This window comes from Thermobia domestica, chromosome 10 (genome assembly GCF_964235325.1).
Source record: "Thermobia domestica chromosome 10, izTheDome1.hap1.1, whole genome shotgun sequence".
In the NCBI taxonomy this organism is placed as follows: domain Eukaryota; kingdom Metazoa; phylum Arthropoda; class Insecta; order Zygentoma; family Lepismatidae; genus Thermobia; species Thermobia domestica.
In genome coordinates this window covers 46,498,005-46,524,986 of record NC_137463.1, presented here as the reverse complement: position 1 = coordinate 46,524,986, position 26,982 = coordinate 46,498,005, and the positions used below count along the sequence as shown (strand labels likewise).

The following is a 26,982-nucleotide window of genomic DNA, read 5'->3' as shown; positions in this document are numbered from 1 at the left end:
ATATGTCGGTGCCTTTACACTCAGAGGCTCAAATTATATCTCTATTGTTTAGCGTTCCATGAATATGCTTCGAGACTAAGGGAGACGGTGATTATGAGATGGATGAAAATGGTGGAATGACGCGAGAAAAGAAAGTGCCAGATCCCCAAGAAAACCCCACACACAGAGTGTTTATCAAATACAAAGTTCACTTTGCGTGGAGTGGCGATCGAACCACATGTGGACGCTGTACCACTGAGACACCACGGAATTCCGTAGATGATCAAATAAATCATCTGCAGATGAGTTAATAGCGGATGCATTCAGTGATATAGGAAACATATACTCTATTTCATGCCTTCAGATTCTACAATTGAAATGAGCCGTATTTTTAGGTCGGTCGGTCATATTGATGTCGGTCAGGTGAAATTCAGATTCCTCCTCTAATACAAATTACCCCGTATCCAATTTATTTTTCTTGCTTGTGCTACAAATTATGACTTTTATGAAAAGAAAAATGTCAGTCATACTGAATTTTTAAATCTGAATTTTAGATTCAAATTCTTTCATTCAAAAGACCAATTCATGGAATTACTTTGGATATACTGAACCCGCACGACTTAATAGCATATTCCCATCAATAGAGACAAAATAGTACATATTTTAAATTCTGTGAGTTAATTACCGTGGTTGGAAATGCGCTGTAATAAAAATGAAAATATACATCTAATCACTAAAATGTAATTGAATTTTCTAGAAAGCTAGCGTAGTTGGTAGTTTTTTCTTTTTTTGTCTATAGCGGCTAATAGTTTTTCTCTTTTACTCAAACTCATGCTGCCATCTGTGGACATTAAATAAAACAGTAAATGTTCACTAAAACTACATTATTGTTTTCTTTTCAACTCATATCAAGAAAATAAGTTCTGAATATGTCCCAAGAAGGCACTAATAATTAGAGTGAAACGTATTTGTGAAGAAGTAGAGAAGAAACATTTAGTCTAGGCGCTAGCCCATGCCACGTGTGCATTATATGTGCCCTCATTTTGACTGCTGGGATTTATTACTTACTTAAAAGAGAGTTAACTTCTTTCTTTCACGTGATCTGGTTCTGTTTTAGTCACCATATTGGATTCAAGATGGCGGATCATCACCTTCTTTAAGCGCTCATACCTCGGCCATTTATGGACCGATTTTGATTATCGTTCTTGCGCCGTTTTCTCAAAAAATTGGAAGGAGTAAAATTGAAGTTAAAATGTTATTCTATTTTAGTAATTTTCTCGAAAATGGCTAATATTTCAACATTTTAATAAGACACAAAAAATAAGTAGAATTTAATAAGCTTTAAAACTGTATACAACATGTTGGATTTAGTTTAAAACTAGGCTATATATTAAAGGAAAACTAAAGTAATACTATGTATGATTTTTAATTGTTACAAAAATAGCTTTTCCGCCTTTTTTTACATTCTAGCAGTATATCTGTACTGCAGGCGTCAGCCCATCTCACGTGCGTTGTTTAATGTCCCCCAAGTCTTGTTGTGGGGCTTGTTAAACACCTATATAAGTATAAAAACGGTCACATTATCCAGATTATAGACGTTGGGTTGCCATATTTAAAAATGACAAATTACTAGATTTTTTGTCTAAGCATATGTCCGTACCCAGTGGTCCGAATTTACAGCCTGGTTGCTCATTGTACTCCTTTGTAAAGTAAACCTCATAGCTCTAAATTATAATGTAGTATGTTTTTAAAAAAATGGAACAATGACGTAGTGGATTCAAAGAGCAAAAAAGTATCCTTACAAACAGAAGAAGAATGTTCTTCTAAACAAATACGTCGTAGTGGATAATATTGATACAAATTAATAACATAATGCCAAAAATTATAATGAATATTGCAAATCTTTCAGAGTCGAGGTAAAGATTTAAACATTTTTAATAAGGATTTTTGCATTGGTCCAAAACGTCACACCACGATATTCCCAATTTTCTATGGGGACATCTCGTAATTACATTGCTTAGGAAAGTCTTCAGGCTCATCATGGGTTATCTGTCACTCACGTTATTAAAATATTGTCTTCCTTTATGTAACCATAGTCTAACGGATTGAGTTTCTCGGACAGTTCCAAAGCAGAAATCCATATATAGGATTGCAAGTATCTTCTTTTTGGTTAATATATAAAACGATAATCATACCTGTAGTTCTGTATGGTTGTGAAAGATGGTCGCTTACTCTGAGGGAAGAACATAAACTGAAAGTATACGAGAAGAAGATCCTGAGACGAACATTCGCACCAAGAGGAACGGGAATGGGGAATGGTGGAAACTTCATAACGAGGAGCTATAATTTACACGGTTTACCAAACATTGTTAGGGTCATCAAGTCTAGGAAGCTTAGGTGGGCAGGTCATGTACCTAGGATGGAAGAAAGTAGAAACGCTTTCAAAGTCTTGACTGGAAGACCAAACTGAAAACGACCATTATGAAGACTTAGGCGCAGATAGGAGGACAATGTTAAGATGAACCTCTCAGAAATAGGAATACAAAGTAGAAACTGGACCCAGTAGACTAAGGATAGAAATCAGTGGAGAGCTTTTGTGAACGCGGCAGTAAACCTCCGGGTTCCATAGGCCATAGAGTTAGTTTTTTTTATTTTTAAGTAACTTCTTTTTTGTGTAAAGACTGATATACCTTGAAGTAGGGGCTAAATCTTACAAGTTTCGATTTTTTTTATTTTTTGATGGGACTGATGGAAAGGTAATTTACCCATTGTATCTAAGCTTGAACCAAGTGCACGAAACAAAACTTCTTATGCTTTTTTCCATGATCTCATTTAGTGACCCTTTGCCAAAATCTAGCAACAGGTCTTTCGCACATGATTCTGCTACTTTCAAAACTGCTGTTTGTAGTGTCGCAGCCGGTTAAAGAATGAATAGCTAGTAAAGCTGTTATTACAACAAGTGGGTATTCTACTTTCAAATGAGTAAAGTGGAATGTACCGCGATGATTTTCCTACTCCAATGGAAATCCAAAAATTCTTGCAGTCCTAAACGTTTCCACTGCTATAGGTAGTGCTAGAGGGCATCAAGAAAAATCATTGGTATCAGTAGAACAAATAATCACGTTGCTTACTTTGGAAGTCAGTGTCATGTGAGTAATATGGGCTATGATCCTCTCACCTGCTTCTTCATGATCAAATTCCAAACTAAGTTCGTTCTTATCCATCCCATTCTTCATAGAAACACATCTTCGCTGATCATGTTTTACTACACTACCAAGATAAATCGGAACAGATGAAGTAACAATCTTTTTCCCGAGATATCAAATCAACAAAGTATGACTGTAACAATCCTTTGTTTCTAGATGATGCCCAGTAAGAGTCAGTATCTACACGAAGCGGTGTGCTGTCAATTGGGGATCCATATTCTACAGGTTGTTTCCGCAATGAACTAGACCTTTAAAGAACTTTACTAAAACATGAGGATCATAATTCCGTTACAGCAATTTGATATCTGAAACAATTGGAGAGATATGGAATTTAAGGTTAAAGTTAGCAAGACTGCTTAAAGTCATGTAAGTATGAGAACTTGTTTCAAATACAACTGCCATAAACTGTTAACACTACACCATCTAATAATTTTCAATTCCTTATCATTTTCTTCCTATTATTCGAAATACGTCAGATCATGATGATAGTATTTGACTGAGGTACATTCGGTGTATCATCCCTCACACACCTCACTTGCGTTATTATTATTTTAGAAGCCTTCAAAGTTTGGTTATTTTTAATGTTTGTGATACTCTCGTGTACTTAGTTTACAACCTTGAACAATAACTGTGGTATTGCTTGTTTTCTTTTTAAATGTAGATTTGAAATTTGTAACAACTAGACATAGTGACATTTGAAAAAAATGCAACTTTGTGTTCAAATGCAACATTGTTAATCTTGTGGCAAAAAGACTAAGAATGTTCCCCTTTGTGACAAACAAATTTCATTGTAAAGTTCTTCTGATCCGGCATATAGTTTCCAAAATATTCCCGTGGATGAATCAAATTGATCCACACTGTATATGTGGTGTATTGTATTTATTATAGGCATTGGAGTCCTTTCTATGTTAACTTAAAAGGATGCGAAAACAAAGCTGATATACAAAATGGCTTATAGTTTACACTATATGTAAAAGAAGTATATTAAATATTGCACTATTAGTATCATAATGAATTATTATTTGTTAATGGTTCAAAATTGCTGATGTGACTAAACAATTGAGTATTCTTACAATATTTCCCACATATAAACAACATTATACACAACATTTGAGCAACCACAATATTTACAGTCTATAATATTATTTTGTCATTTTGTTGAGGTAACTCTAAAAGTTCTGGTTTCTCGCTACATTCGTTCATAAATCTTAAATAGCAATCTCTTAGTTGCTGACTTGAAAATAACAGTTGAGTGTGGAAAAATTTACACTTTCTTTTTTTTTTATTTTGCAAGGCCTGTCGAAACTGTTTTACTTCTTTAATCAAAGTTTTATATGCTTCCTTTTCATTATCGCATCCCAAATCATTTTCTCGAGTGCTTTAGACACAATTAACATTACTTAAAACGACCGAAGATAATGCTTTCCATTTAGTACACTCTTAACCGAATTCACTCCGAAGCTCTCTGTTTCGACAAGAGCATCATCGAAACTGCTACCAAGAAGGTACCTCCCAGCACACCGTAGAGCCACTTTTGTGCAATGAAACATTCTAAACATTGGCAATATGCCATGAAATCCCTCTGGGTTACTGAGAACTGTGTCCACATCTGTACTGCTTTGTCGCAGAAACGCGGAAGATTAGGTTGTCTCAATTGTTGTCTCACAGATTAAAAGTTTTTAAGGGCAGTACAAACAGTAGGGTAATCAGTAACTGGGGTAGAAATAACTGGCAGAAACCCAACTTATTTAATTGGTACAACATCGGATAAAATTAAAGAGTGTATACTAGGGGCTTCACTTTGGTGATACATGCTGAGTATTGCCTTAAAACGCACCACATCGAGTAAGAGAAATAAACTCAGTTTTTAGAGCACATGTGAATGCCTGATTAGATGCATGAAGGCCAACATCTTCAGCAACTTTAAAGTTGTTCGGAAGACTAGGTTTGGTTGTATTCTTTATTTGTTTAGTGCTTTTTGAGACCGTAGCTCAAACACTGAAGTTTACAAGTTCTCTTCATCAGTACAGTTTGTGAAATCTTTTTTTTTTTTTGTCTATAAATCTCTTCTGATGTCTTACGTTGAAAAAAGAACCATGGCATTATCATGGCTTGCAAACGTACCTGAGAGCGATGACTTGTCTTCAAAGTCGAAGTTGTCAAGAGCTCCTGTTGTACAATCTCTTAAGTTAAAATGACTTGGTATTGATGTGTCAGCAATTTCACATGCTTTTACAGAGTACGCAGAGATAAAATTTATGTTTCTTGTTAAATCTTAGTAGCTAATGGAAACACCACCACGATTTAAGGAAGTTATTAACGTTTTACTTTTGCATCGATCATAAGTACCATCATCAAATGAAGTGGATTTTTTCTTCATACCAGCCATACCTGACAATACATTATTTGGAATAGAGAGAATAGTGGAAAAGATTTGCGTTCTAGTGCATTAGTATCGGAAATTGTATCATCTTCCAGTTCAATATCATTATCAAGATTTGCGACATCGCTGTCTCCTGCCGCTTTCATGGATAAGCGTGTTTTGCTAATATTGAATAGGGATGAAAAGAATGATAACACATCAGACATCGTCGTCGTCTTCCAGGATTCTAGGAAGTCTGTGTAATCACAGAATTTGTCGCTTAAGTTAAAATATATTCTTTAATAGCATTACATGGAAGTATCCCTGCCGTCTTTACGACATTTGTGAGATCTAATAATTTGGGCTAAACTCTTCTGAACTCAGATCAGAAGAAAACACAAGCAAAGGTTCTTTTTGTTTTTTTGATGGATAAAACTTAATTTTGTCCTCATATTCCCTAACCAAAAATATCTTCACTTCATTGTTATAAATTGGAATACTGTAATCGAAGTTGTTCATCTACTCCCTAATTTTAGAAAGTGTGAAGCCATAACCCTTACTGAGCAACGAGTCAATAACTGTTTTGCATGCTTGAATAACTGGAATGACTGTAGCAATTTTGTATTTTTCGGCTCTTTAACATTTGACAGGTAGACATTTTCTAAGACAAACTTTCATGACATTTCCACGGGCGAACATATACATCGTCTGCTAACAACTTGTAGTATCTATCTAAATCTTCGATACGACCTAATACTTCATCTTGAAAGAAATTTGCAGCTGCTAGAAATTTGTGGGCTCTATCCTCTTCACACACATTAAACTTCTTTACATCATGCACATCAATTATTGTAGCCTAAATATTTCCTCAGATAATGCATGGAAGGTTATCTTGGAAATCTTTCTGATTAGTACCTCGGCCGAAAGTGGTTAATGACCGATTTTAATACAATTTGTCCTCATATTGAACTTGGACTCCCCCCCCCCCGTAAAGCTTCGGATCCCGTACGAAATAAATTTCTGCGTATGCCCCTGGCAATATTATGCATCATACTTCAATAAATCGAAAATTTAAGATAATATTTGAATTCTTTGATCACGAAAACCTACGATATAACAGCAAGTTGACTTTCCTAGTTGGCTTAGTTACTTAGTTATGTATGCTGATTGCTTATTTGGCTTCCATATTGGAAAATGACTAGTCGACAGGTCAAAGAACACGATGTAATAATAAAACACTGGGCACCCTTAATTTTTACGGGCATGTATTGTGGATCCCAGGCTAATCTCTTGTGTACAACATATGAGTCATGTCAATTAAATAAACACTTTGTTGAACTAAACTTCAAATAGACTGCATCTGAAAATGCATGATGATGCTTTGTCATGAATTTCTATTGTACTCTCAATAATCTCAACTTAAATAAAAGAAAACATATAAGTGAACAATTTGCATTGAATGCAACTTATTCAACTCACTACTTGAAGGCAACTCACTAATATGTAGGCACTTAACATCGTGTTTTAGAAAGATCCAAGAATTACGGGATTATATAATTATAAATTTTATCAAGTTTGTGATACAATTACAAATATGATCATATCTACGAGGCTAGTGCCTGTTCATATTTTCGAAAGTTGTAAGTGTTACTTGTAATAACCAATAATAGCTGCGTCCTCTCTTGAATATTTCAACCGTTGAGATAATAAAGAACTAGGGATGCCCTGATGCGAGATCTTTGATGGTATTGTATTGGTATTGGACGACAATAAAAATTAACGTTCTTTGTAATTTCTTAATATATCAAAGGTAAGTCATTTTCTTTCTTTTTTTTTACCCTATAACAGTCAATAATATACGTAATGTGGTTGTGTACTTGTATGAAGATGGATGAAAAGGCATATGCAATGTATTTACACTGTCAAAGGGCTCGTAAAGACTACTACCTAAAGAATAGTCAAACTATTATTAAGTTTTCTTATTTATTTAATTACATGTTTATGCGTTGTTTGCAAAATTATGTAACGGACAAGTGTTCTATGACACCTTGTTAAGGCAACTGTTTGGTTGTGGAGGGAGTAGGCCTACTTTGCCTATGTTAAAAATTGCTAACGATAGTTATTACTGCATAAAATAAGCCTCACTCACTGTTAAAAAAAACGATAGGCCTATCTCTCATACAAGTCGCACGTTATTTATCAATATTTTGTACAAAAAATATATATATATTTGTAAACGGAAATGAAATGAAAATGAAACTTTTGAGTTTTCGTCCCACGGTTATGTCGGCTAGGGTAAAGGAGACGGTAATGAAGAGAAATGAGTGAAATGGTGGAATGAAGAAAGAGGGAGGAAACGGGAGATCCCCGAGGAAACACACGCACACGGGGTTTATCAACCACAAAGTTCACTTGGCGCGAGCAGGTGAGCCAGGAACCCCACACACCAGAGGTGAACGCTCTACCACTAAGCCGCCGCTTACGGTAATAACTAATAGATGAGGACAAAAGTTTTCAGACGTATCTTGGTATTCGTCATATTGAATTCATCCCAAATTCATTTTAATTAGGAACACAATCATGTGATATATCTTTCACGATTCTTTCGTAATGAAGACAAGACATTTGTTCTTATTACTAAGGCTTTCTATGACAAGACATTGCTTTACTGTCCTCACCTTAGACTCAACACCGTCGATAGCACACTTCACAACAGTCGGCTACTACTGAACTTTGGTCTCTGAACTTTTTCCACGGAACGTGACCAGTGCATTTGACTACTTGCTGAGCTGCGTTGATATCTGTGATCCCTTATACATTACAAATATGGAATCGAACTGATGCTTTCTTCTCGATGTTGCGTTTTAAGCTTCTAGCATTGTAACATCATTCATTATTCATTTCCAAAGTTTATTACCCTATGTCATCTTAACGACTACCGAGTGCGTGGACGGTTATAACACACGCATTCAGTTTCCATAAATAATTATGCATAAGATAAAAAAAATATATAGATAGTTTTAAAGGTATAATTGGAACTAATCATTCATTATGTAGGTGCATTGGGTAATTTTGACACAAAACTAAATATCGTACTGTTAGTAACAATCTTTTTAATTGTGCCTTTGATATTAATTTGACAATTCTGAATGTAATGGAACTACTTTCAAACAATCTGTCTCTGGGGTCAGTAGAAACAAACTACCTCATATGTTTCTTTATTTCTGAAGTTTCAGATCACTTTTCTAGGACCTGACCAGTGACGACGCCAGCTTTAAGTTCTTAGGGGGGCAAAGGAGGGGCAGATACATTTTCGGGAGGGCGGCTATTTACCATACCAAAAATGACATATTTATTACGTTTGACTTATTTTACATTACATTGTGTATTTCGTTGCTGTTCTCATATTAGACCGAATATGATTATAAATTAAACTTATTTCAAGTAAAATTTGTAACTAACAAATAAGTAAGATCTGCACATAAAATATTTTTCAATGAAACTTTTGAAGTCTAAACATAAATTGAAGTACTTTCGCATGTGCTACAAGTAACACATTCGTCTAGTACTATATGCTACGTATCTCTCTTCATATATATATATATATATATATATATATATATATATATATATATATATATATATATATATATATGTATATGTATAGAGAGAGAGAGCCAGAGAGAGAATTTACGAGGAGCTGCTGAAAATGTCATAGTCCAATCCAGAAGGGGTGTAGGTACTAGGTAGCAAAATGAAACCGTAGTTTAGAAAAACATATCTCTGTATGTATATACAAATACAAATGTTCATATTAATAATGAAGTTCTTATTGTTTCTCAGGCCTCTGAAGTGATTATGTGTGCCCAAACAGCAAAATTTCACTAACATCCAGAGCCTAACTGTTATAACATTTTTGTTCCACCAAGGAAAGTCACCGAAGTAAATTAATTAGGAAATCAGTGAAACACCACGAGACTCTCCTCCGTTATATACAGTGGTGAAGAAGTAAGTGATTTAGTATAAACGTGGCGATTTCTCAACAAATTATGCTTTACATCCAGGATGATTAAAAGCAATGATTCTTCCCGAAATCATGGATGCAATTTGTGACATTATTCTTGAAAATTGCAGCATTTTAGCCAGTGGTGGGTATAACCCGGGTCCGGAGGACCTAGGCCACTCCAGTTTTTAAGTGACAAAAATAATTTAAGCTATTTTTATATAGTTTTTAAAGTGTATAGTAAACTCACGATATACTTATTATAGTCTGAGATCTGGCTGCACCTCGCTTTCTCAGTTTTTACCTTCTCAGCAAACCTTGTGTCAGAGATTCTTAGCATTTCTTTGGAACTCGTCGGTAGCATAATTCAGAATGGTTTATGTATGCGCAAGTTCTCGGCATAATGGGTTCCCAAAAAATCTCTCACGAGAATAAAAGAGTGACGGCATTAAGAGAAGTAATCTTCCAATTTAACTGTAATGCTGATCAATTTCGCTCACAAATAGTAACCATGGACGAAATATGGTTGTGCCACTATGATCCTGAAACGAAACAACAGTCAATGGAGCAGTAGCACTCATTTCTCCCTCGCCCCAAGAAGTTCAAGACACAGAAGTAGCTTGAGAAACTGTTTGCAATATTCTTCTGGGATAAGTATGGAGTCGTACTCATAGACTATCTCCGCAAAGGTCAGATATTTAATCCAGAGTCTCTACATTACTTACAAAACTGAAAGAAAAATTCAAAGTTCAACGCCGCGGAAAATGAAAAGAAAGGAATTATGTTCCTTCAGGAGAATATACCTGTCCATCAAGCCCATGCGAACACAAATGACATTGCGTAATCTAGGATTTCAATGTCTAGATCATCATTCTTATTCCGCAGATTTAGCTCCGTCTAACTATTACGTGTACTTATTTCCCAAACTTAAATAACACTTGAAAGGACGCCATTTTAGATCTGATAGGGATAGTGCTAAGAACAGTGGTGCGAGGAAATCTTCAGATTTTTAAACTTTTTTTCAAAAACTGGAGCACTGTACGAGGTAGTATATTGACTCTTGGGGGAAGTGTAGAAAAAGTGAAACTTCACCATTCCACGTGCACTCCTTCTGGGTTGGTCTACGAATTTTTCATCAGTTCCTAGTCAATATGGTAGACGTCACGTCAGTACTTTGAAACAAAATAATTAAGGGAGCACTAGTATATACCAATTACTAACGAAAGATCAGCACTCTGACAATACAGTTTTATTGGGAATCAATTTAATTCCATAAATTTATTATTATCATTTGCAGGAAGGGAAAAGACAACTCTTTTTATCCCCTTCAAAAAATAAAGCCCTGGTAGTTACAAACTAAGTTGTTATAAGCACACCTTCTGAATATTGAAAGCCGAGAATAATGTTTCAGAAAAAAGAAATATAGAACCTTTAAATAAAACAAAATATGGAACTGAAAACTTCAAACCTGGATAAATACAAACAAGTTACGTAACTGGTTTTACCTCTCTTTTGTTTCCAATCGAAGTTGATCCAATGAAAAGAAAACAAGTCGACCAAATCTACTATTATTCGCTAGGCACAATAACTAAAAATCATAAGAAAGAAGTATAACTAAAATTTACCTCAAAAGGCGCTAAATTAGAAAACAGAAATATGCGTGCATACCCAGACGCTCAAAGAAGAAAGCTTGAGGACTAATCTGCCACATAGTAAATGAATGGAAAGTAGACTACAATTTGACAATGAGATTGGTTATCATAACCGATCATAACTGATAAAATACTACATGTAGAATGTTTAAGGATTGTAGGAGTCTGGGGGGGGGGGCAGTCTAGGTGGCAGTCAGGGGGGCAGAAGTAGCTACTAGGGGGGCGCTCGCCCCCCTTGCCCCCCCTCTGGCGTCGTCACTGGACCTGACGGACGCTTATGTTCAAAATTATTTCATTAGGTTCAGTGCCCTCTAAGTTACAAAAAAAAAAATCAACTAGAAATGAATTCAAACGTGGATTGGTTTTCTAGTGAAATTTTACATCAACTGTTATCTTAACCAAATTTGTAAACAAATGAACGCAACATGAATACACGGATACTTTTTTCTAATACGTACGCTTCTGATACTACCAAAATTAAGCAGAAAAAATATACACATGTAGGTATTCAATGATTATTTTTCTATTACGGAATGCGAGGAATAAACTGGGTCATCTGTAACTAATGCAATATTTCTACGAAATTGAAAGAAAAATCAACATTGCTTTTATTATATATCGATTTCCAGCCACGCGGAATCTTTCGTTTAATGTTTCTCCCATTTTTCATTGTATCAATTTGATATAGTCAGTTCTCTTCATGTAGTTGGTATCACAATAATGTCGCGGTTTGCTCACTGGGATATCTCAACTTTAAAAGCTTGCGTCGGATTCCAGATTTACCTTCTCTGTCTCTAATTCCTCTCCTCTTCGTCCCCTCAACCTTCCCGACCCCCCCTCCAGGCCCAGTCGTTCTTCTCCTGCTCATGTAACTGAAAAGAATGGTAGCAGATAGGGGAAGACGGGGGTAATAGCTGGAGGTGGGTTAGAAAACGTCTATTCACTGCGCTGACGGGGATTAATGTTTCTGGTCCCTGGAGGCTGTCGTATCTAGCTCTAGCTAGCCTTAGCAAACGCTCCCTCTCTCTGTGTCAGGACTAACTAGTTGGCCACCAGAGCTGAGAGAGAGACAAAGGGCCTCTCTGGAAACGACAATAAGTTGAATTCCTCATTAATTTCCTTTCTTTGCTGTTGCTTTTTTTGGTTTGTTTGTTTCAAACTGTACTGGATTCAAGATGCAATGGACATGTTCTCTTCTGCACATTTGCCCCAGAGTACACTGGTAATATATATATAGCTTCCTTCACGTCACAGATATATTTCCTATTGTCTAAGTAATTAATAAGAATTTTCTCTACCACAAAAGCATTTAGAACGTATTTCACACGAGGACGTAGAATGTACCCAAAGGTGTATTATACACTATATAAATGGTTGTTTATAACCTGTTGCTAAGAAATTATGGTATGGAATTTCCTACCAATGTGTATGGCCCATGTATTTCGTTCCCAGTACGTTTAGTTGCTTTTCGACTTGATTTGTTTTGACTCAACTAACAATTTGATAATATTGAGTTTTCAGGCCAGAATTTAGTAATAAATTGTAAATGGAATGTTTATTTAAACATTTATATGTAGTTTTTTAGATCTTTATAGTCACAGCGACATACAACCTAAGTAAATATGGTGCAATTATGTTGCTTACGATTTCTTTCATGTATTTGCTTATGCTTTAGTCAGGAAAATATTTAATGCAACGGAAGTACATATTAAGAGTTACTATGTGTATCACTGTCAAGAATATTTGCATAACTGTTAGGATATATGTATCATCGTTAGGAGACGTTGAATCAATAGATAAAACTTGTCACTACACAGTGTATTTTTTTTACTAATAAAAGTGTGATACCATCCCAGACATTTTAATAACCTTAGTCAAGTTTTCAGCGTTAAGTCTTTAGGCATGAAAAAGTTCGCATTCACATGTCTGCAGACTTAACCAAGGCTACAGCAAACTTGTTAAGGCATGCAAAAGTTCTCATTCACATGTCTGTAGACTTAACCAAGGCTACAGCAAACTTGTTAAAGCATGCAAAAGTTCGCATTACATGTCTGCAGACTTAACCAAGGCTACAGCAAACTTGTTAAGGCATGCAAAAGTTCGCATTCACATGTCTGCAGACTTAATCAAGGCTACAGCAAACTTGTTAAGGCATGCAAAAGTTCGTATTCACATGTCTGCAGACTTAACCAAGGCTACAGCAAACTTGTTAAGGCATGCAAAAGTTCGCATTCACATGTCTGCAGACTTAACTAAAGCTACAGCAAACTTGTTAACGCGTGCAAAAGTTTGCATTCACATGTCTGCAGACTTAACCAAGGCTACAGCAAACTTGTTAGTTCTTCTACTGCAGATCTTGCTTCAGACTTGTGAAAAAATACGTATTATGAAGTTACACTTAAAATTTCTTTAAATTAACACAGTTGACATGCGTCACTTTAAATTTACGCGTGACAAAGCCATACACAGATATAACCTCTATGGCTATGTCTATCACATATGAGGTTTTATGCGCTCCTCATTCAACATCTGGCCCAAGCATATACAAGTTTAAACGGCAAGGCTATCTAGACTCAAACGATGGCTTAAAATTTGCGCTTGGGAAAAAAAAATGCACAGAGATGATCTATAAGGTTATATCTAACGCGTACGCGCTTTTTCTCAGCCTTCATTATTACATCGTTTTAAATGTGTACAGTTTTAAGTCTTAAGACTACTTCGATTGAAGCAGGGCTTTAAGGTTTTCACTTAGCAAAACCATATACAGAGAATCTCCCTAAGGTTGAATTTTTTAAGGTATATTAAAGCAAACTTATAATTACCACATAGATGTCTGGTTACTAGGACAGAACACAAACAAAAGAAACAGTCTGTTCTAACAGCATAAATATGAGAACTAGTAGTGACAACGAAAGACACACTTTTTAATTATGTTATTATTGCTGTCATCAGTATAAACAATTTATTGTTATTTTATTATTATTATTATTATTATTATTATTATTATTATTATTATTATTATTATTATTATTATTATTATTGTTGTTGTTGTTATTTGTTTCTTTATACAACTCACAATTCTGATTCACACAAGTTTAAATATACAGGATGTTTCAAAACAACACCGACAACGTTTGGGAGGTGATTCCTGATAGCAAGGCAAAAAGTATACATCATCCTGGGTGCACAAATGCTTCCTTTCGGAGTTATGGGCTGCCCAAAACATGAAAAAATGACTTTTAAAGGCTCACAGCTCCAAAACTATGGGAACTACCGTAGTAAGGTCAAGACTTCACTTAGGAACTATTATACGCCATATCCAAAAATGCGTCTTTCATAATCCTGAGGTGCTTCCACAACAATTTTTATAGAGGGAGTTTGACCATGAGCCTATAATATGAAGTACTCCCCAAGTACCTCCAGTCCGAGCTCTGATGCAGTAAGGATCACGCGTGGAGCAAAAGCTGTTTTTGAGTTTTGGTCATGAGTGGAGCATTCACATTAAATCACTGCTTTCACCTGGGCAAAAATGTTTCCGAGTCGCTTGCCTTGGTGAAGAAAACTTACGAAGAAACGCCCTGTCAAGGGACCAGGTTTCTGGTGTTTCAAGAAAATTCAAGAACGGTCGGGAGACCATTGAAGATATGGTACGATCTGGACGCCCTCCATCGAGTGGTTTGGAAAAAAAAGTAGCCGAAGTGAAAACCGACCATCGGTTCGCCTGTTTCCTGAACTTCGACCGTCATTTGAGTATAAGGTTAATCCCTCAAGATCTCAACATGTGCAAAACAACGGTTCACAAAATTAGGCTCTATTTCTGAAAATCTTCCATGACCAAAAGGCAAAAACAGCTTTTGCGCCACGTGTGATCCTTACTGCATCAGAGCTCGGACGCGACAGATGTCCAGTGCGATGCTTAGGTTAGACCTCCACTACAAATTCTCTTGCCGGGCAGAACGCTGCTGGCGACGGAGAGTCTCATTATTTTCTGGGTACACCATGTATACGTACACGTACACTCATCTCCAAAATTATTGTCGCATGTCTTATAAATATGTTGATGAAGGAATATAACAAATTCGCCCGGTATTTCTTATAATGTTAGTGTGTGTATAATCGACAAAGACATGTAGGTGGCAAATTTCATGTCAAAAGAGCAGAAAATAAGAACAATAAAACGAAAATAAGACTTTCTTGTCCATTTAGCAACATTTTGTTTTACTTATTCTAATTTCACAATCATCTTATTCTTTATAAAGTATAGTCTTTCTGTAATGGCAATATTGTTAATTAAGTCATGTTTCTACGTTGATTGGCTGCAAACAATATAGTTAAGCTTTCTTTGTAATTTTGTCCAATTTTACAACAGTAATTTCCGATTTCTAGCCATTTAGTCTTAGTATTATGATATTTCAACAGTAGTAGTAGTAGAAAGAGAAATACGCAATGTGCACTCGATATGGTTCTTAAAAGACTTATAAGTAATACCAGTCTGAAAATTATAAGAAGCATTACGAAAACTTCAGCTTTGCTGTGTGAAACATATTTGAAAGAAGATAAATCTTCAAATGTCACTATACAAGGTGAGCCTTTAAAGCAAACCGGACTGTTACAAAAGAAAGAAAGAAAAGCCAATTCAATTCCGTAGTATGGCAACACTGGGAAGACTTGCTCGGGCTCCCCAAACCTCACGTGGGCCCAGGCCAGTAGCAAGCCCAAAAATGTAGGGGAGCCCGATCCAACCATACCACTATATTATAGTTCATTTGCAAGTCTACTGTGAAAATTTTAGTTTTGGCTGGACCCCCTAGACCGCCTGGAAACGGGTCTGTGTGAGCCCCAATGTGTTTTTATAAATATGTACTTATATATATTTTTATCTAGATTGTTAAATGTATTTTTTTGTTAATATAAAATATTTGGCATAATTTGACTTCAATTTGTCTTGGAATTCTCATATATATATATATATATATATATATATATATATATATATATATATATATATATATATATATATATGCCTTCTTAGACCCTTGTCTGCAACCAGACACACATCTGAATGCCTTTCCCCCTTAAAGTTACAGAGAAATCGGCGCCCTTTGATGTAACAATAGCACATCCAATTCAGATTTGGAAGCGAATATGTTGAGAATGATCCAGTGTAAAAACTTCCTTGTATGTCAAAGAATGAGGAAAATATTGAAAAATTCAGTTCAATGGTGAGAGATGATAAACAGGGAACCACGCAGCACCTAGCAACCATCCTTCATATAAACAAGGAAACATTTGGGTTGATTCTAATTGAGGACTTGAAAATGAGGAAACTGTGTTTTTCCTTTGTGAAATACCTCGCATTTTTGACTATCCAGTAAATCGTCAACAGGAAATAGTGTTGTGAGGAATTATCTATATCCTCAGTGCCGATGTATCTATTTCATTAACCCCTTAATGCCGATGAATCTATTCATTAACTCCTCAATGCCAATGTATCTGCATTGAGTTGTAAATAGTCCTGAATTGGTCTCTTATTCCAGAGGCAATAGCAGGTAGAAACGGAAGATTTACAGCTTTCTTTTGTTACATTTTGCTGAGGGTGCTAATAGCAACTACTGACTTACCCTGAATATCCAAATACAAAAATTAAAATTCATGATCTTTTTTTTTTTATATAAAAAAAACGTTCCCCTGATAACACAGATAAGTTCAGTGTTAACTTTATTCACGAAATGCTTTCTTTGAGATTAAATCGGTTAATGAATTATTGTTATTATCATTTGCTTTTATCTCAGTCTTGAAAAAATAATTTGGTGTACGAACGCAGAACACACATACATGTAGCCTACTAAAAGTTCTACGCACTCAATAGGGGTTACGCATAGTGGTTACGCACGTTTATCATTAATATTAATGTTCATTCCAGTTTTGTGTTTGGTCTTAACTCGGATTTTTACTGCAAGAGGAAATGTTTGTGATACGCGTAGCAGTGGTAAGAAGTATTTAATTAAGCATCATTATATTTTCATTTTATATTCTTCGTCACGAAAACAGTTAAAAATGAAATATACTTACAGCACCTTGTTACCATGTTTCTGTAACTAAATTTGAAACTATATTGATAGTGTAGGCATACAACAAACTTCGTGCTGCGTGAGAAACATAGAACGATAGTGCACAATGAAATGAGTAGATGGTGGTAACTGTAAAACGGACATCTCTGGTTCCCAAAGAGAGCAAGTTGTTCGTGCTTTGATTTTGAGGCGCGAGCATAACGAATGTGGTAAGTTAATATTGTTGTTTAGATATTGTCCAATTTAAAATGGCCGAAAAAACTCAAGGTAAACCCAGAGCAATAATGATCGAGAAAATCCCTCCTAGATAGGTCTGGCCTAAATGCCTTAAGTTGTGGCTCAATATCTTGTAAGTTGCTAATACACAATTAGGTATGAGGTTTTTCGCATTAGATAATACAAACTTTGAACGAACGTATCTAAACTCCATCGATTCACTTGTTTTTCAAATACATTTCGCAGAATTATTTACGAGTGAATATTATTTTTTAAATATATGTTGCCTATAATTTTTCACTGAATGGCAGTTGCATGCTTTCCTGATTTAGCATATGTTGCTAATCTCCTAGCGATTTGTGTTGTCTGTACAAAATTTTCTGAAAAGCACAGAAATAAACACTACATCTGTTTTTTGTAGTCTTTCTAAATCATATTTAATAGCACTTCAGAGCATTTATAAAACGGTCTATCTCGGGCAAGATCGATTGTACTTGGTCTTCGTCTTCACGCTTACATGAAAATAGCTCCCATTCAATATTAGCGTTCGTCATAGGTAAAACAATCAAAAGTAAATTTCAGTTTTCAACATATCTGACATCTTGCTGCTTGTAGAAAATAGGTTACTTTCAATATATCATTTTGTCTTTAATATATTATTTTTCAACTTAGGAATAAATTGAAATGTTAAGTGTTTCAAACGCTTGTGATTCATTAAGAAACGCACCACACTCACAATAACATGCTGAGTACTGTGGTCAAACGGTGTGGTTCATAGCCTGCCCTCACTACGGTTTTTCTTTTGTCTCTAACTTCCATTCACGTATCACTGTACTCGCGGCATGCCCTGAATGTGCATCAACTTCGCGGTAACAGAAACCACCTTCCTGTAGGCTGATCATGTTATCCCGTTTGAAAACTGTAGTCTGTTCATGCGAAATACAGGAATTCTTGTTCCTTTATTTCTGGTGAGTTTGTCCACGCTCATTATTTCTTTTTCTTGTTAAGGAATCCTTCCATTTTTCCTTGCCTTTGGAGTTGCAAGTGTCTCAATAGAAGACTTAATAGACCATTTTCTATTACCTAAACACTGTTTAAACTTTCCTCTCAAGGTACTAAATAATATCATGGGACCGAGAGCACTGCCAGGCACTGTTACCTACAGTAGTTGTCGAATAATATCTTTGCTCGCATCATTGAGCAGAGATACTAAATATCCCTTGACATATTTATGTCCGTTCTGAGTGTTTGAGAAATGTTGGCTATGAAAGGTGCATTATTGATGTAGAATAACGCTACAAGTATACAGGCTCAGCCAAAATACCCTCGAGATATTAATATGCAATTTAACCATGCATTAAGTCTAGCTCAGTGGCAATGCTCAACTCTGGTGCATGAAATCTCTGGTTCGAACCCAATTCGCGCCAAGTAGACTTTATGATGGACAAAAACCGAGTGCATTTGTTTTCTTGGGTTCTTCTGTTTCTTCCTACTTTATTCGTTCTACCATTGCCTTCATTTCTCATCATCAACGTCTCCTTTAGCCTATCCGGCATAATTGTGGGACGTAAAACTTAAATATTTAATTTACATTTCAAATATGTAATGTATGTTGAGCATTAGGAATATAAGTGAATACATATTGGAAAATTGAAGTTATATTTTATTTTACCTTTATCCCTTCATGTTTTTGGAGAAGCTTTCAGGTTGACAATAACGTAAATTGGCAATTACAGTTAATAGCTTTACAATTGGTCCAAATTATAGTTAATAGCTAAACTAAGTATTTTCTGGTTCCACACTCTAAACATAGCAAGATTTAACCTCGTAGTGTTATTCGTAACATTGCTGCTAGGAACTTGCAGATGCTTACTTGCTGAATTCTTTTTAGATCATACCCTACCGTACAAACCTTGTCTATTTGGATACATCTCATTATTTCTCCCTGGAGAAGCAAATTATATAAACAAGACTATAGAACATTGCATCTTCATTCTCTAAAGAGATATTCACGAAAGTAGAATAACCATGTAAAATATCAGTAGGTAATAAAAAAAAGTACCCATTACCAAAGAGACGATGAAAAAATATTTTCTTTCAGATTTCTATCCCACGACGCAAAGCTGATTGATGATTAACCCAATAGTGGAAAGATTACACCTAACAAGCACGCAACAAGACAAATGAATTGAGTTTTATTTTATATTGTTTTATTTTATTTTATTTTTATTTATTTATTTATTTGTTTTTTGGATGGCTGATATTTAAAACTGCCACTCAGTTGTGGTTGCCAAGAGTAAATCATAATCGTATACTTAGCCTATCAGTTGACTGTGATCGGGAAGGACTTAATTTTGTCCTGTGCCTGTGAAACACAACTCGTCTACACGCGTACGATCCAAGTCTCTAGCCGCGTAGATCTAGCTGAAACGCGCATTGACACACTCCTGAACCAGGAGTTTTGTATAAAATGATAATCGAGAAGAAATTTTGATAGAAGATCAGTCGGAATTCGATTTTTCAGACGATGTTTCCGATACTGAACCAGTTTTCAAAATTACACTTGTGGAAGATGGATTTAAAGTTCTTTCTGTCCGTGGAAAGAAACTAAAATCTCTTCTTGCACAATGAGCACGATCTGTGAGTCATGCGCGCAGACTACGCGGGTGCTCCGGGGCTCCGGCACCCACACAAATAATGTTATGAGTGCCGTGCTCCCTCAAGAGTTTTATTTTCGTACCGGGTTTGAAAACGTTTCTCTTGCGTATAATCAACCGTGTTACCAACTGAGCTAGGGCAGCCCCCAACTTATCCTTATAGTACCGGGATATTTTACTTTATCACAGCACAGCCCTTTATGGCAGTGTTCATAAAAAGATTTTAACTAAAGATACATCAATCAAATATAGAGGATTAGCTGAAAACATTTTTTCTAGGCCAGCACGTCCCGCCATTGATAGCTATGCACCCACATAAATTTTGGAAAGTTACTATGAGATGGGTGAGGTAAATGTCGTCAAATATCAAAGTGAATGTCCAACGGAAGATAGAATGTATGCAGAATTTGATGTAGGTAAAAATATACGTAGGTAGCCACTATGTTTATGCACTGACGAGCATTGCTGGGGTAAACCCTTATATTGTGTTTCAATCAAATGCTATTGAATTATACTGCATATCAAGAAGACAATTCCTCAAGTATTAACTGTTCAATTTCGTCATCAGTGGTGACAGGTCAGGAAATCGGCTACAAAATTGTCAACTTCTATATTAAAACATAAAGAAGAAGAAACGAACATTACAAATAAAAGAAGATGAATATGTAAACGTAAAGATAAGTGAAGAAGATACTTTTGGAAGTTGTGCAAACAGATTTGCATAAATTACTGTGCAATACTGTACAGGGGATATTTTAATGACAATTGATGAGGATAAAAATGACACATCTTTTTATCTGTCTCTAAGCAGTACACACTATACATCCCCGTACTAGTAAGTTTCTTTTTACTTAAATCTACGTTTTTCTTAATATTTCTTGTGCATAATCATGTTCTTTTTTAAAAGTAATTTTATAGTGCAAACTATGATTATATGCACTCTTCGTGAGCCATACAAATATATTTTAGATACATCAAGAAGGAAATTAAATTCAATGGTTTAATATTCTCATAGTTATGTATCAATTAGAAATACATGTACATGTATTTTTGTACAAGCAATTTTATTTTTAAGATGTTTCTATATGTTTTAAATATAGTTAAATTGTTTAATGCCGAATAGACATAACCTGTCCAGTTGTGTAATATAATAACCTGACCAATGTGTAACAGATGTACCCGAATTAAAGTAAATGAATGATTGGGATATATATTCTTTGTGTTATTCTACTGGGAATCGAACACCAGATCGCGTACACTAATATCGCAGGCGCTAGCCACTAGACTGGTGAGGAGGGCCAAAGAGACAATGGAAGTCTTCCAGAGATTACCCCAATGACCATTACAAAATACAGTAAAAACTCGTTAATCCGCTGGCACGGTACCTCGAATGCCACGTTACTCTGAAGGACCTTCAGCCCAAAAATCTAGGGGAGGGGGGTGATTCAACCACATTATAGTCCATCACCTTATTATAGTTCATTTGCAAGTCTACCGTGAAAATTTTAGAGGGGTCCAGCAAAACTTTAGGGGGGCGGCCCCCTAGACTCCTCGTGGATACGGACATGGTTGTCTGTACATACCGTACATAATGGATTTTTAGGTTTTCTTATCACAACAATGCAACCATAAACAAATGTAAACAAAGCTGTCTGGATTAGTCTGGTCAGTCCATTTTCAGGGTTGTACAGTACGTAGTATGTAGTAGAGTACGTACTGTAGTTGCGTGCAGTCAGGCGTGCGTTGCCAAAATGTCGGAAAGGAAACATGTTACTCTAACTTTAGAAGACAAGTGCAAGATTATCAAGCGACTGGACAATGGAGAAAGTTTAGAAAAACTTGCTTCCAAATACTGTTAGTAAATTTATGTGCGCATTTTAAGCTTGTTTCGGACGTTATTTATTTATTTATTTATTTTTTTTTTTTTTAGCATTTCTTAGTAATCCGAATTTCTTGATAATATGAACAGCTCGAGCAAACAAATATTCGGATTAACCAGGTTAAACTGTATCTAAGCAAATCCACTTCTTTCACTTTGGACAAAATATAGTACAAATCTTTGTCAAAATAAAAATAATACGGGAGTAGAGAAGACAGTACAAACTACTTGAACGGAAATTATCCAAGCAGCCACTAAATTGATCAAAGTGCTTACTACAAAGAAAAACGGAAATTATTTCCTAAAAGAAAAATAACTAAAGAAACACAGTTAACACTTATTGGACAGACGATTAAACGTTAGTTTTGGAGCAATACCTCTTAGTATATGCATCAGCACGTTCATTCGTCTAAAATAAAATATACATACAGTTTTGAATATTTCATTTCCTTTTGAACCTCACTGAAAAGGTACTTATGTAAACATTTGTCTAATTCGAAATTATGGGTTATGTAAAACATTTTATAGGAAAAGGCTTAGTGGATCGATATCCTAATTTGTACTGAAACTTTACCATTAAATATGTTTATGCTAAAAATATCCCCGAAATAATTGGCAATAATGCATCCAAACTGCCACATTATAAGAACTTGGTATCATTTAAATCGTATCAGATAGTTTCCAACAACATTCATTATAATAACTTAATAAATAATTACTTGCATTTACTTCTCCGTATATACACTTTTTTAGGCAGTTCTGATATTTCCTACACAGTGGACGTCCTTTCTAAAACTAAGAGTGTAGCTCTAAACCTGAATATTAGGCCAAATATAGCCTAATTAAATGGCAAACAAATACTTTCGGAATACGAATACTCTTTGTTGCTGAAACATGTTACTGTACCAGTTCTCTTTGCTGTTCGTAGATATTCTTCTGTCATATTTGCATTCTTCCTTCTCCAGAAGGGACTTTAACTAAATTTCAAATATCAGAATTTATTTAAAAAAAACACAAAGTCACACCAATCAGTAGTGATCATAAGACTCGGCCAAATGTGCGAAGAATTTCTTTTGAAGAATTGTGATGTAAACGGCATCCAACTTGTATATGTAATAACTGGCTGGAATGTCGTCCAAAGGAAATAACCGTAAATCTGCTGAATTGTGGTTTACAGAAGATCACGATTTTCTTTCTACCTGAAAGGCACAAATTTAAGGACAACGCAGTAAGGATTATATCTATGATAACGTCGTCAATATGATATTTACTGGCTTTTTGCTTTAGTCAGTTCGTTCCCACGGTAATATGATTTACTTGTAGTTCATAACTCAATTTCGAACAAACCTGCGGATACTTATTTTTATTTTACTTTATTTATTTTCGCCTCTGGACACAAAAGCAGTTGACAATCTCAAGACCTATCTACATTGGGTCCCATTTCTACCAAGGACAAGAATGTTTTGCAATGATTCCTCGACTAACTCCAATATCATAATTCATTTCCTATCGCCTCTGTTAGTCTGAAATGCAAAAACGTAAGTCGTAAAACTAAAGAAAAAAAGATACAGGGTGGATCATATAAAATAGCCAGGCCAGCTAATATTAGAAACGATCAAATAATTGTGTAAATCTCTGAGTAATTCTGGCCGTTGTGGTGTGCCGTCCGATGCACAGTTGCTTAAGGGGTGTTATCTGTCTGGCGTCCTGCATGCTAAAGTATAGCTGGAATTCCCTGCCTGTTTAGTTTTGTTCAAACTTCGCGTCGAGAAAAGGTGCTTTCACCGCTAATTGCGAAAGTAGAAGAATATTGGCCCAAGTGTTCGAATAAGAACGAAGATACCTTCACTACCAGGTATTTAAAATGAAAACCACCTTCAAAGCACTGTTTAGAACTTGGCCCAACAATGGAGTCAAACCGGATCTGTGGAGAATGTGAATAGGCGACAACCAAATATTGTCCGAATATCATAGGTATTCTGCAATATCCAAAAGCGAATAACACGAAGTCTGAAAATTTTTATCCCAGCAAGTCGGTGTGTTACAAACAACGTGTCAGGATTGATGAAGTCTCTGAAACTGAAACCATACCGAATAATATATGTCGAGGAACTGAAGAAGCCTTACACAGGTAAATGGGTTACGTACAGTAATTGGTTACTAACAATAATTGCGAATTACGTTTGGACCCTCTGCTGTGCATTATGTCTATCGAAGTCCATTTATCTAGTTAGGGTGAATACGGAAAGTACACGGCATTGTTCTACTAAGAATTCACGTACCATGATAAAAAAAAGTCCTTCCATTAAAAGAAAATGGAGTTTAGTGCTTAGTTTCATGAACATGTGTAATGGTCCAGTGTTCTTAGACCCAACAATGAATCATAACATACATCTTTGCTTCTTGCAAGAATTTTGTGATGAACTGACATTACAAGGAACATTTACCACTAGTTCAACAAGATGATGCCACACGCCACTATGCGAATAAATCAATGGCGTCAATGCATGAATTGTTCAGAGAAGATCGTACGCTATACAAGGGATTGTAGCTCCCTTATTCTCTGAATGGTCCTCGCGTGCTTTCCATCTCTTTGGATGCTTAAAACGGAAAATATATGCAAATAACCTCAATACTCAGAATAGCAGCGAAAAATTACTAAAACCTGGAGCATCACTTATGAATAGCGGCAGGCAGTGTTGTAACGTGTGGAGAAGTGAATCGACGCTAACGGAAGTTACTTCCAGTATCTCTTTTAATATGTAAGTAAGTCAGTGTTTACATTTCCCTAATCTTTCGACAGGTACGAGTATTACGTGTAGGCCACTCTGTATATCATGATTTTAATACGTTTTTTAAATTAACTTTGAGTCTACTTACATAATACAAGATCTTCCGCAAGATTGGCATCCTTTCTGCATAATTTTGCGCTAAACCAACATGACTAAACCATCTCATTTATTTGTACCAATTCATTACAGTGGGAAACGATTCAAAATGTTCATGATCATTCAGTGATTATAAGAACATCCAGTATCCAATTCTTATTTCTTTAGCATGATCCACACTTCAAGGCAGACATACTGAATAAAGGTATACTATTCTTACGTCGAAATCAGTGGTTCCACTATACCATTTGACACCAATAAGTAACAACCAACCCGAAAGTGAACAATTCACTTGTTGAGCTTACTTTACAACTTCATAGTAGAAAAATGCAATATTGTAAAGGTATCAGTAGCCGTTAAAGTGGTCCAGAAACATTATTCAAGTAAAAGATAAGTTGGTTCTACAAAACGTATTCGAGATAATGTAACACAAATGACATTTCATTACTAACATCAGCTTTAATGAAGGATCATATATATACTGTTAAAAGGGGCCAACTTTGCACACAATAACTTCAACTTTTGTTAAATTCTATTCAGTACCAACCAGTATCAACACTTACAACTTTATTTAATCTAACGCTTTCTCCCGCTTACTGTTGGAGAAATCCTGTAGTTCCTTTCTCTTACATTCAAATATATTCATTCATTCATTTGACCATCAATGCATTCTCCTTTGACCACCAATATCAAACGTTTGTCACAAAAAACTATCTTGTATGTATTTTAGACATTACAAACACTAATTATTACATTCATACACACTAGAACAATTATAATAACTTGTATCTACTTTGATAATCAATGAACTACATATCCATTACATCAGTGGCGTATTTACGATTTTGTTTTGGGAGGGGCTTTGCTAACTTTCAGGGGGGGCTTTGCCTGGAAATGTGAAAATTCTGCAAGATATTTCATTTACTTTACTATACTAAGTAAGATTTCGGGAGAGGGGCTTAAGCCGGAAGCCACCCCCCTAAATACGCCACTTCATTACATTGAACCGCATATACTCCATATACCATATCAAGTTAAAAATACTTTTGCAGATAATTCTTACTGAAGGAAAATATCACAATCTTAAGTTTCCAAAGAAAGCGATTCTCAGTATTTATTGTACCCAAATAAACTATGATCATTAAAAATCGAGGTGGTTTGGCAGCTAAATATTCGACCTACCAACTTAGTGTTCTGTAATCTTTCCCAGGTAGAGAATGCAAGCTTTTGTTGTTCTACTCTCTTTCCAATATAATTCAAGAATTTACCCAATCGAGGATTAAATTGACCCTATTGGCTTCAGCATCTCAGCCGCTATCTTTGTTACCAAATACTCGAAAGGCGACGCATTTCAAACCGCAAGTAGAATATAAAATACTATGATTATGCAACATAAAGAGTGTTGGGGAAATACTTCGTAGGTAGGCCTCAAAGTGCAACCGGCGAGGGAACAACATAAAAAAACTGGGCTACTCTTGTAGCAAGTCCCATTTGCACCACACAACATATCTCCGCCCTATACGATATCAGTCAGTCATCCATTGCACGGAATCTTAAACTTTATGTCATTACGTTTATGCCATTCAAGTTTCAAATGCATCCAAATTCGTCTGTGAATGTCCCTGAACAACGTCTGGTTTTGTGCACGTAGGTTGTCGATAAAGAAGAACGGGATCCCTCATTTGCTTGAAATATATTGTTAACCACTAAATCTAATTTATGTGAGCAAAGGCGAATAAGCAGAGTTATAGGTTCAAGTACAACAGACACTAATGCTGCACGTATCTATGAAAGGCAGATATAGGCGTGAAATTAATGATTTGGTACGGCACATGGAGCTCTCGCATCATGAGATGTGCTTTCTATGTTCATCCGCACTAGTTTACATCATATTGATGCATGGAATCACAGCAGAAAAATATTCAGTTTTTTTTCTGCTTACAGAAGATGACGGTTTCTCAGTAATTTATAACATGATAGAACTGGCCACACTACGGATGGTGTTTGAAAATGATTGGATTTGTCATTGGATTGACTTGCGCAGAATTAAACTGATCATTCGACTCAAT

The 26,982-nt window shown here is 35.6% G+C and overlaps 1 protein-coding gene across 1 annotated transcript in view; it reads right to left on the bottom strand.

Annotated features, from left to right (window-relative positions):
* LOC145661452 (uncharacterized) overlaps positions 1–26,982 on the bottom strand; it is a 365,296-nt gene that overhangs the window by 6,041 nt on the left and 332,273 nt on the right. The gene's annotated exons all lie outside the window — the stretch shown is intronic.